The following is an 11,988-nucleotide window of genomic DNA, read 5'->3' on the forward strand; positions in this document are numbered from 1 at the left end:
ACCATGGCTTCGCCTGGAATGTAGGAGCTCTATCGTCACAGACACCTTAAGAAACGGAGGGCGTGGCTTGCATTGATCACGCTGTTTGCTATTCATTGGTTCTTGTGCAATTTAATATTGTGTTAGGACGCTACCCAATCAATATCTTGCTGCAGAGTCGCTATCTTTTTAATAAAGCCACAAAAACACTTCTATACCTCAAAATCGAAACATGATCACTGAGATTCATGGCCGACTAGCGTACCGAGGATGAGAGGGGAAACGCGGAGGAGGAGAGAGTCGCCGGAAGTCACGTGTCTATCGCTCCCTATCCAGTTTTTTTTTTCGCTTCTTTGCTTTTTTGGCGTGGGAAGCATAAAGGCCTGTCCGAAAAGGACGCTTAACAAATCATGAGGCGACAACTGCTACAAAAAATGTGGAAGTTGAAGTGGTTGCAGTCCGGCAGTCTGATGTCCGTTTGAACATCACCAAGAAAACATCACTACTTTCCTCCTCGCTTCCTCCGTTTTTCGGTGACTTCGGTGCTCGTCAGACTTGACGTCACGCGCCACCTGCCGGGCCCTGGTATCTCCCTTGGACGTGTCCACAACTTTACTCGATCTTACGTCAGGGTAAGGGTTTTGTACCTTTGGCCACGAAAACCTACCCGCGTCCAGCGTCACTCTTTGTTATCACGTGACACGACCCGCCGGAGTAACTCGGATCTGTTTGGGCCAGATTTCGAACACAGCCTTTCCTTTTCCCGTGTTCGGGACCTGAAGAGCAGCGGAGGCCTTGAGCGATTGACCGACAGCCAACAGAGCGTGTGTGTGTGGCTGTGCGGACCCACGTGACGAGCATGCTCAAGGCCCCCGTAAAAAAACACGGGCGAACTTTGACACACAAAAAAGAAAAAAACTCGCGGAATATCGTCGTATTGAGAATGACGCGGTACATGTACTTTTTGTGATCTGTGCTTTTTTTTTTCAATCAACGTATTTGCAGTTTTTTGGAAACCTAAAAATTGGGCTTCATATTTTTTTTAATTTTTAATCATAAATGTCGGCCTTACGTGATTCACGACTTTGGTATATTTGGTACGCTAGTTTGAACGGCACGTGACCATGGAGAAGAAATTGACCGCGCCTTAGACCAGCTAATTCTCGGCCGGCGGTTTTCGGGTGGGAAGATGATTTTTCAGCTGCGAATTATGTTCTGGGTAGTTGGGCTCTCACAAATCGTGTTCAAAAACATCGCGTACCTAATCTTACCTGCCTCGGTAATGTAGTACATCGTTCCCGGCACTTACGACCCTGCCTAAAGATGTTGAAGGCTGCGGACGCATATGCGCCGCCACTGATATTCCGCAGAAGAAAGCCACGAAGAGGGCGCAAGCTCAACGCACAACGCACAACCCAGTAGCCAAACGTGGAAGCACGCAGAAGTCGACTATGAGAATGGTCTACATAATCACCGACAGAGACGGCAGCGGAGACGATGGAAACGAGCGTGATAGTCGTGGGCCTTTCGCGTAAGTCCCAGAAAGGTCTCGCGCGAAGTGTGCAATGAATTATGGGAACGTCCTGTATGCACTCCCCCTCTCCTTGCTCTCCGGTGAGTTTACCAAGTGACGCGGGTGAAAGAGAATATGCCATGTACTTGAATCAACACATATGAGGCGACAAAGCCGTTGTGCTGAATTTATTACGTCACCGAAAGAAAGTAAACTCGGGGCAGAATACCTTTACTCGTTACTTCATCAAAAAGTGACGGAACACCTCACTCGTTCCTTCTTTTAAAAAGTAACTAAGTCCGTTACTTCGTTACAAAAAGTAACTTGTCAACAATAACGCGTTGCTAGTAACACGTTACTCGTACGTAAGGCCTCTGTCTTCTGCTAGAGGGCTAGAGCTAATTCTTTACAGTCATTTCCCAGTATACCTTTCGGCGCCGGAGCTGAAAGTTTTGCAAACTGTCTCCTTTTTTGCAAAACGTAGAGCAAACATTAAGTTAAAAAAACAAAAACATAAAAGCGATGGAATAAAAAAAAAAGGAAATACAAAAAAAAAAATGGCCGTTACTATAATTGCATTATTATGGTGTATGGGTACAGTTTTCACTACGGGTCAGTCTGAGCGAAAGGTGTTCGAAGCCCTAAAGCCAGTGCTTAGAAAACAGAGGAAAGCTTTGGTTTAAGCGATTGCTTGTTTAATGTGGCTTTTATGCCGTTCAAAGGGTACATACAAACGAGAAGGAAGACAAGGCTCGGTAATTACCAGTAGACCCATTATAACTGGGCAGGCAAGGAAGTTCCAGCATCAACCACGTTCAAAAATTACGCAAAAAAAAAAAATCAAAATTTCTTCTTTTTTTTTTTGTTTTACAGGGAAAAGGTGCTATTTTTTGTAATGATCAGTTTCAGACCGTCAACATTAGGGAAATCTAAATACGTTTTGAGGAAATACTCGGATGATTAGACTATACCAAATCTTGTGAATACTAAAAAAAAATTAAATTGTGAAGTTTGCAATATCATATACCGCCATCTTTTTCGAGGGGAAATTTGTGCCCTAAAAATTAAATTTGTCGTGTATGTTTGCGTTTTTTTTTTTCAGTTTACTGACTTATTTGGTTCTAGCAACTTTATTTACCGTCTGGTCCAGTCGGATATGTTATGGTCCCGTCAACTGCAATAAAAAAAGAAATTTGCATTGTATAAAATGACGGGTAAAATACGTTGGCGCAAGCTTACCTGAAATAAAAATGAGAGGCATTAATTTCTACAAGCATCTTCGAGAGATCGCATCGAAAATACGATTTAAAACCAACAAATGTGAATTAGTTCTTAAAATACGCGTACAACCGGAACAAATGAAGTAGTCAGAACATGTATACTTTCCGCCATTGACTGATACAACACCTTTTTTTATACTACCGGCTTTTCAACACCAAAGCTATCTCGTGTAAATTATATGACATCTAAAATTTAATCTCGATGTTTAAAAATTAGCCTATCGTGGGCGTGGTATAAATTCTTCGTACCGAACAATAGCTACCTACGGAGACGTTGTGACAAACACTTTTACGTTTTAAAATAAACTCAGCGCCAAGGTTTATATTAGAAAAATATTGCATACGAACATTTATAAAGTTACGTTTAGAAGATATGAACGTGCAACACTGTCGTAAATATACTTTCCGAACTTACCACGTGGCGGCCCCGAAAGGTTCTCGTCAGCTGCGGAGTTGAAACAGCGTTATGTTACACTTTTAGCCTAAAACGCAAAGAAAACGAAAGCTTTTTACAACTCCTTGTAACGCCGAGTTAGAGCGCAGCTCTTGAGGAGGAGGAGGGAAGGGTACTGAGGGTCACGTGTTCTCAAGGGGGAGGGGGTCACGTGACCTTGGGGGTCCGTGACCTGGGGGGGGGGGGGCACGTGACCTCGGGGGTTATACTATCGCGTACCTAATTGGTTCGTTTACAAAGAAGTATCGGGCTACGAGATGCCTACCTCCGATGCGAGAGACGACGATCTTATAGGTGTACGTCGTGCCCAGGGCGGCAACGGCGAGCAACACGAGTCCGGCGCAGACCCCGAGCACCACGACCGGCAGCAGCCACCAGGAAGCCTCCGAATTCCGTCCGCTAAAAACAGAGTTGATAACTTTCTCGTTCTGCTTTGTGCACACGCGGCTTTTCGAAAGCGATGTTTTTTTTTGCCTGTCTTCAGTGTCGTTTAGTGTCGTGTTTAAAACAATCAACCGGAAGCGACTCAAAAACGCCATTTCCTTTCGAAAAAAAAACGCGTGCACGCGGAAACGTGCAGGACCCCGTCTTCGTGAGGACGAGCGTCAAAGCACGGGCTAGGCGTGCAAACGGGGCAAAACACAGTGTTCCTCTCGTCTTGGCGTGTTTACGTTAAAACGTCTTGATTCTAATAAGGGCGTGCCTTGACATTTCCCGCTTGCGATTTAGGTCAGCAGGCTTTAGCCATAAATTAAAGGGAAACTGAAACGGTTCCGTAATTGAGTAAAACACTTAAATCGACTTCATTTGGCCTCCAGGATCACAAATATCAAGTTTATTTTTCAATTTGGTGCAGAGAGGCTTCAAAAAATCAGTTCCGAAGTAGCGCTGAAGCCCCTCCTTCCTCAGAGCGTCACGTAAAGGTAGTTTTCGGAATCTCCGCTGTTGCGAATCTTCAGCGCGTATCAAAGCTATAAGGAGTATTCACTGGGCGCCATATTTGTGGGTGCTGTCTAGAGCGCATGCTCAGAACGAGCCCCTATAAATAGGCTGCTAAAACCAGCCATTTTGACGGTGTGTAATGCACGTTGCAAAAGAACCCTGGAAGCTAGCCATCAGCACGCGCTCAGCAGTCGAGCACACAGCTATGGCAGCCAGTGAATACTTCCTATATGCGCGCTTACTCTTGCTATTTTGAAAATGGTCAAAAAAAGACGTCGCGGCCGGTGTCAGTGCGGGGAAATATACCTGGCACGCTTGCATATGACACGCGCATGGCGGTCGATAGATCCTTTTATGACGCAAGGACTGGTCGGAGGATTTTTCTGTTTTCTGACGTTTAGTTACATCTTCATTTAAAAACGAACGTAATATTCAAATTTACGGGATAAAATACTCTAGAATTAACCTCCAACTCGTTTTCTCTTTTTTTTTCAAGAATTGCTTTAGCTTCTTTTTAATACCAGCCTTAAGGTCACTCAATGTTTTACCCAATGCGCAAAGAAACTATGCTGATGCACGGTGATCTAAAAAGAAAACATTAGGTGCTTTTCGTTCTTTCTCTCACTTAGACAATTTTCGTCAAGACCATGCGGGAATGCATTCAACGCGCGTGAGCCTAAATTGCACACACGCGCTGCTAGGGTAATTTTTGTATACTCTCTTTAAATACGTTGACGAACTCAATCAAGTCCCGAAGCTTCGTTAAATAGAACCTGCGCGAGCCTCCTCTTGGCGTAGATATACAGACGAAATACAGCTGGGTCATTTCATGTCGAAGAAGACGCGGCATTTTTTCATCTCTGGGATATTAAATAATTAGTCGCCCACCGAATGTTTTGGGGATGCAACCGTCCCTTTTTCTTTACAATGTTTTTTTTTTTTTTTTTAAAGGGCCATGAAACGAACTTTGGGCTGGGATAAATTATTTTAAATTGGGACTTTACTAATCGCATATGCTTTAGTGGGCCATAAGAAAGAGGTAGAAAGTCAAAAGCCAGCGTTTCAATACGAACATCTGAAAATATAGCGGACTATTTCGTACCTCCTTTTCTTTGAAAGCTCTCCGCCTTTTCACTACGATACATCCGCGGTACCCAAAACACGTCAGAGGTTCCAAAATGACGTCAGCTGACTTTAGCTGACACATTGGACACGAGAACTCCGTCACCCGGACGTATGCACTCGTCAACATTCAATCCGTTGACGAATATTTGGATTCGCGTTCGTGGCCAGTGGATACCCTAACGGAACTTATCGTCACTTGCGAACGACAAGTTTGTGTGCTTAAAAAGCACGGTGGAAGCTTGGAGCCATCGCACCGTTACCTAAGCATGTCACGACGACGTCATTTGTCAATTCGCCTTTGAGTTGAGGATTAAAGCTAAGGAGGAAGAAGTAGAAAAATTCTTACACGGCCCCTTCATCTACTGGGGTTTAATACAAATTTAAATTTACAGCATGATATCAGCAAAAATCAATTTTATTTTTAAAAACTAAATGTACTTTTCTTGGAGCTCAGAGGCTTCTTTATCGAAAGTAATTTTTTGGTACATATCCCAGACACGAAAACATTGCCGCGTCTCCTTTGGCATGAAATGACCCTGCGGCATCCTGCTTGTGTATCGTGACTCGAGCCAACGAGCAATGTGAGGAAGCCAGACATGGGTGACGCCACAGTAGGGAGGCTTCCCTGCGCGACAGGCGCGCCTATTGCTTTGAAACAAATCGCTGTAGCGCGGCGGTTGCTCAAGAAATGGACAAGGGTGCTTGTGGGTCGCCGATATCGCAGTTTGGACACAAGACGTATGACTCCCGTGAGAAGTTTGCCAAGTCAAACATCGTGGCTACTACTTACGTCGTCGCTGAAATGGCGTGTAGAGAAATAAAAACGGTTACTATCGGGACATGATTACTTAAGAATACGAGAGTTTGAGGCTCACATACTTTCGAGCGAGGCAGTTTCTGAAACGCAGAAATAAAATAAGCATCACTTTGATATGTTATCGTTTAATTTTGTCTATGAGTTTTATCAAGGTATACATCGAAATGCAAACAACGGAGCGTGTGACTTTCGCTACATGCTGCGTAGCTTAGCGACGAGCCAGCGAAGGTTGTGCATGCGCAGCAAGACCAGGAGTACGTGGAGGGTCTGAATCTGATATGGCCTTGACCATTACTGGGTGTGTGAATCTGACAGCTTAAAGATAAACACTAACTTAACAAAATAGAGGGCACAGTTTGGACACGTAATTAATTCAAATAATCCTCACACGAAAGAAAAAAAAATGCGCTATATGTACTTTGTTAGGCGCAATTTAGATGGAGGTCCGAGCCCGTTCTAAGCCCCGCCCACAGATCAGTGGCCCCGCCCATTACTACTTGATTGGCTTGACTGCTCGACTAAACACGCCAACAAGTCTAGTGTCTCTTTTTCGCGACATCCGGTGCGTCAAGTCTGGAGCCCAACGTTGCTGGAGTCTGACACCGCCTGCTGGTCGTGCGAGCAGACGATCGGCAGCCTCCGGCGTCGTCTGCTATTCCACCACCGTCTATCGCCGTCTGCAGTGTCCGTTAGACGCGGACGTGAAAGCTGCTCGTAGTTGTGGTGCCTGGAACGCCTCTCCGACTGACGTAAATACCACGTCTAAAAGAGTGGTCCCTCGATTTCCACCTGATGACGTCACAAAAGTGTCATGCTGTCGCCGGTCGCGATCCTGGCGGTGTCCCAGCAGCGGTGCTAGATGCGGCAGACGCCTGTTTTGCTGCCGTTCGCTCTCCAGTGTGGCAGTTCACGGAAGCTTGTGCAGACAGAGGATGGGACGCTGCGACGACAGCGACACTCGCGTTCGCTCGTACTTTTCGCCAGCGTTTCTACGCCCGACCACCAGGATCGCGACTTTCGACAACATGATATTCCGAATTTTATGGTGTCATTTGTTGCAACTTCGGGGCTACTTTCAGTCTATGGGCGGGATAGGACGCTGAACACACCAGTCGAAGAACGCGCTCCAGAGGCACCATAACTTGGCGTCTGTTTTCGCCTTCGATCGTCTGCTATTTCGCCCCCGTCTAAATACTTACGAAACACTCGTAAGAACGCGAGCTACGTTCTTTGAGCACTCCGCAGACGCCACCAGCCATGTTTGTTAAGGTTTCAAACGAAACCAGGAGAATACATTTCAGAATACATTTGAAAACAAAATGACTCCATCTGAAAAATTTGTTTCTCAAACACACGCACACAAATATCGATTAAAATACTATTAGGGTTCACAGATACAAATTTGCAACCAACCTTTTACACGGCAATCGTCTATCTAGCCAATGAGAGACGTAAGCACTACGTAAGCACGGAGCAGGGCTTAGCGGGCTACGACCTCCACCTTCCGCACCTAAATGGCGTCTGGCGACCTAAATATTGCTCGGAAAACATTTTTTTTACAGCGGAGCTGTTAAGGGCTAGTTTCCCCCGTATCGTGTCCGCCAGCAAAGAAATGACGACACGAAACTCTGGACAACTACCGCCATCTATGAGCGACGGCGGCTACCAGATAATCGACTTGCCGGATGTCTGGTTGCCACCGTCGATCATAGATGGCGGCAACCTTTCCAGCCTTTCCACTCTGGCTTGCCGACTTGCGGCCGGCCATTACTTCATTCCCACCATAGTACAGCTTCGCTGGTCTTCCTTCACCAGAGTAGAAAGGCTGAAAGTTCTCCGTGGTAAAGTTCTCTTCTAATATACGAGTCCCATCTAGGCCCTTAAAATATATTTTGTCATCCTTTTAAAGTTTTCTAGTGACTGCTAGTGACAATAGAACAGATAATTTTACTGTAGATTAAGTTTGAATTAGAATCCAGCAAAGAGCTTAACAATGAACAATCCAAGTGCTTCCGAATGGAAGTGATCTCCTGTAAAGCGTGCTTTGCCTGCTTATCTTCAAAGCATTGAGGGAAAGCGACTCGACTGCATCCGCTAGAAAAAACATCTTCTGTAAAGCGTGCTTTGCCTGCCTAACTTCAGATCACTGCAGGTAAGCGGCTCACGACCGTTCGGAAAATTATTTTTTCTTTTTAGGCATCAATTAAACTTTTTTTTTTCACCGGCCCACGTATTATCGCTGAAAATCGAAACCTTCTTTCGCGTCCTTCATTGTTTCTGAGCGAGCCGTGGTTCCGAACTGGGTATGAAATGCAAAGTTAAGGTCTCATACTTGGAACTATGTATGTGACAAATTGGGAGACAAGCGAGCTTGTGCGGACCGCAGACGCAGAAAAAAGATGGATCAGGCGTTTGAGCTTCTATTGTCTGCGGGGTGCATCCTTATGTCAGAATACTCCAAACTTTGTTCCTGTAAAATCCGGTGCTTGTGGCGCTAGTTTAACGAGGACACCAAAGGTTTTCTTTTTTAGTTTTACCATCTGCTGTGATCCTCGCTTTGGGACGTTATGCCGCCATTTCGGAATACACTTCAATTAGCATTTAGCAAACGGACGCTCGAGCATTCAGTAATGAGTCGACTGACTCAATCAATTGGCATATTATAAACTGACACTGAGTTCGATAAACTGAGTTCTCTGCGTCCGTACGGGCGTATAGAACTCTGCTAGCACCACGATACAAGTATGCGCAAAACAAAATACCAAGAACACAAGACGTACCGGTAGAAGGCTGTTCGTCTGTGGCCGAAATCTCCGCGTCACCCGATCCCGGTGCTGAAATGAGGTAAATAGTCACTCGTATATTATATCAATAGTAGTCATAGATAACACGTCTCCATTGCGCATGATATCCATACGTAGATATAGGATATCCGTGCAGCGTAGCGAAGGCCTTGTCTACTGACGTATATTGATACTGAAAGCTCGAAGAGAGCTTTCTTTCGTCGTTTATATTTCCACAAAACACGCGCACCGCATTATGTTTCACCTCATTTACATGATCGGATTGTCCAAAACATTTTTTTAGTGGATTTGATTCATCGCGTTAGTGCAATAGAACAGTTAAGGTACCATTGGGCCCTATACACTCCGTGCGACGCGACTGGCGCGCCGCCGCGCGGCCGGTACCGAAGGTAGGCAGTGAGAACCCCGGAGAAAACGAAACCGAAACCACGCCGCGTACGTTGGTACGCGTTGAAGTCGGAGTGGTGCGGTTGCGCTGGGTTCACAGCATGAAGTGCTGCCTGTGCTGCGTCATTAAGTGCTTCAATAGTTATGCGTCGTATCTCGTGGAGACAAAGTTTCACAGTTTTTCACCTCGTTGATGTTTTGTGGGACAGCGACAGCGATGGAGCCGTGCCGTACGGCGCGAGAAATTTGGTCTCCCGATGATGTCTGCCACAGTGTCGGCACGGCTGACATATTTTACACTGCCGCATTGCGCTCTGCGTTTGTTTTCGTACCAGTAACGCCTACATGTGTCAGCGCCGATGGGACGAACTGAAATGCCATCCCACACTCGAGGGTATGCAGTGCGAATTTCGTTGGAGGGAGGAATGCCCTCCAAAGAAGTTTCGTCCCCATAGTACCTGTTGATGATATTTCTAGACGAGTATCGCACGCAATGTGTACTTCACGAAGAAAGATTCGAACGGTAAAAAAAGTGACAAATGTAAATCTATGGAAAACAACAATGAAACTCGGAATCACTGGAGAATTTGACGTTTGAGTATGGAAGTTTATGTGGTGAGCTTTCTTTCTTGATCAGGCTCCTTTTGGATGTGGAAACGCTGACACCCAGAGTTCTGTAGACAACAATTTTTTTTTTCACGGCTTTAGAGCCACCTATCGCAAAGTGGTTCGAACTGTAAGTACCGTCCCACTTGTCCCTTCCTACCTGTAAAGTGTGCACCTCCCACGATGAGTGGTATTATCTGGCAGCCTTTGACGGTCAAAGCCAGTTCCCATTTAGTTACGCTGCCCAAACTAAAATTCCACCTGGTTTTGCTATGTCACCACTTTTTGGTATAATAAGTGTTGTGTCAAGTTTCGGTCATGTCAAAGTACCTGTGCGCCGAAAATCAGCACCTCGCACAACGGGTTATTACACAACAGCTGACCGCAAAAGCCCTTGGCGGCCAAACCGTGCGTTGGCCGAGAACTTTGTTTTCTCGGCTTTGGAACCACCTTTCGTAAAGTTGTTTCAATTGGAAGTACAGTCCACTAGTCCCTTCCTACCTCTAAAGTCTCCAACTCCCCCGACCAGTGGTATTCTCTTGACAGCCTTTTCATGGTAAAAACCGGTTCCCATTGAGTTACGCCGCCCAAACCAAATTTTCACCTGGTTTCCCTATGCCACTTTTTTTTTTGTATAATAAGTGCTGTGTCATGTTATTGTCAAGTCCAAGCACCTGTGTGCCCAAATCTGCACTTTGCACAGCCCGTTATAACACAACCTTTTGGGTCCAATATTGAATATCCCGTACAGCTTTATTTCTTTATTCGTTAGAAACATAACTTTCACATCTGCTGTCTTAAAGAAACTTCTCACTCGCCTCCAAATATCATCGTTCCAGCAGTCCTAGGTTTACAGCGACGAGCGAAATGAATTTCCCACTCAGAGCAATTATGGTGGCGGCCGTCTTGTTTTCCGAAAAATTGCTCCAACTCCTTTTTCGGCCGCAACTAGAGAAATTACCCCTAATAACGACTCAAACTCAATATATAAGAAGTGGAGAACAGCTAAATGCCCTTCTGCCCCAGCACTCATGCAACGTCACCCTCAACTTATCGGCTCAAAAAGCAAAAGTTTCGTCCGTGCACGCTTCCGCCGCCACAGCTTGGCATGCGAAAAGGCGCCGCAGGCTGCTGAACGCGCCTCGCAGTCGAACGCCGGCTCCTCCGCTAGCGGCGCTGCGCGCGTTTTTCAAAGCGCCCCCTATAGTTCCCGCACGGAGTGTATACTAATTCGGCTTTACTTCATCTTGATATGGGCTGCAGCCGATGCTAGAAGCCATCCGAGCCAATCCAAGCCAATTCCCGCTCGGCGCATCGCAACGCCCAACCGCAAGATCCCGAAGCTAACTCTAAGCGCTCGATTGACTCCGATGGCTACTGGCTTGTGCCGCACTCTCTCTCTCTCTCTTAAGATAGACCGAAGTATAGCGAGTAATAAAAAGAGACGAAAGCCTCGGCGGCATTGTAGAAAGTGCGACACTGCTCGCGCAGACAAGGAATCAAATTTTCCCACGGGATTGAAAAAAGAAAATGTCATCATTACTGCTACAGTGCTTGAACGTACCCGTCGCTATGGTCACAAACAAGACGACAACGATCGCTTGGCCTCCAGTGCGAGCTTTCTACCTTCGATGATGCTTCGGCGTCTCGTAAGCCTCGAGCTTGACCGCGCAGCCAAATCACGGCGGAAGGCAACGAGCGCGTTGCCTTTCCTCCATTGGTTGATCACATTCTCCGACGAGGACGCGAGGACCGCGTCAGCATTCGACGTGAACTCGGCTCGGCTCGGATTGAAAACGAGCCCTGCGTCACCGTTCGGCGAGGACTCGGGTCCAATCACGCGCTTTCGGTCCAATTGGATCGGATTGGATTGGATGTGACGGCTTAGCCCCTCACATCGGGTGATCACTGTGGAAAAACAAACAAACAGGGTCTTGCCAAGCAATGGCGACCGCCAGTGTTGCTCGATGAACCTTAAAAAATATTTATTCATTGGTAAAAAAGAAACAAAAATATTCGATGTTGTGTCTGCGCTAACTGTTGCCCCGTGTACGCCCCGCTGTCGGCGAGCACTCACGGTG

At 46.2% G+C, this 11,988-nt stretch overlaps 1 long non-coding RNA gene across 1 annotated transcript; it reads right to left on the minus strand.

Moving 5' to 3' along the window:
• Positions 1-3,497: 3,497 nt before the first annotated feature.
• Positions 3,498-11,615, minus strand: LOC120838253. Its single transcript, XR_005715058.1, has 3 exons — positions 11,472-11,615; positions 8,891-8,944; positions 3,498-3,625 (listed from the first exon to the last, which is right to left on the minus strand). It is a non-coding gene; the product is annotated as an uncharacterized LOC120838253 (long non-coding RNA).
• Positions 11,616-11,988: the final 373 nt, after the last annotated feature.

This window comes from Ixodes scapularis, unplaced genomic scaffold (assembly GCF_016920785.2).
Source record: "Ixodes scapularis isolate PalLabHiFi unplaced genomic scaffold, ASM1692078v2 PGA_scaffold12__126_contigs__length_90152505, whole genome shotgun sequence".
NCBI lineage: Eukaryota > Metazoa > Arthropoda > Arachnida > Ixodida > Ixodidae > Ixodes > Ixodes scapularis.